Source organism: Pteropus vampyrus, unplaced genomic scaffold, assembly GCF_000151845.1.
Source record: "Pteropus vampyrus isolate Shadow unplaced genomic scaffold, Pvam_2.0 Scaffold112, whole genome shotgun sequence".
Taxonomy (NCBI): Eukaryota; Metazoa; Chordata; class Mammalia; order Chiroptera; family Pteropodidae; genus Pteropus; species Pteropus vampyrus.
Window position 1 is genome coordinate 1,748,591 of NW_011888893.1, and position 399 is coordinate 1,748,989.

Consider the following 399-nt stretch of genomic DNA (forward strand, 5'->3'; position numbering starts at 1 on the left):
CACCTCAAATTCCTTTCGATTCAAATGAAAGAATTTATGTCTTTGATTTTAAAGTGTTATTTTGTTCTTATTATCTTTCTATCGTTTGAATTAAGTTTTATAGACTCCGATATAATATTTATTAACTTTATGATCTTCAGAAAAGCTACAAAGAATTGCCATGGACATCAGCAAGAATTAAAAAAAATACATACCTATGTTTTTCCTCTCAGCCCTATAAGTTATATATTTTTAAAAATATGTAGTTTAAATGATTTTTTCCTAAAGCCATCAGGAGGTCTTTGTAGTCACCTTTCCAACTTCGTGAGAGTCACCATCTAACTAACATTGTTAGTTTTAATGTGTTCTTTTTACTTTAATTCTCAAATATAAATCAAAATTTTTGGCTTGCTGGAAGTT

General features: G+C 27.8%; 1 protein-coding gene across 1 annotated transcript in view; it reads left to right on the forward strand.

The window, feature by feature from the left end:
* The window catches only part of CNTNAP2 (contactin associated protein like 2), a 1,200,002-nt gene that overhangs the window by 5,063 nt on the left and 1,194,540 nt on the right, over positions 1–399 (forward strand). The window lies entirely within an intron of this gene.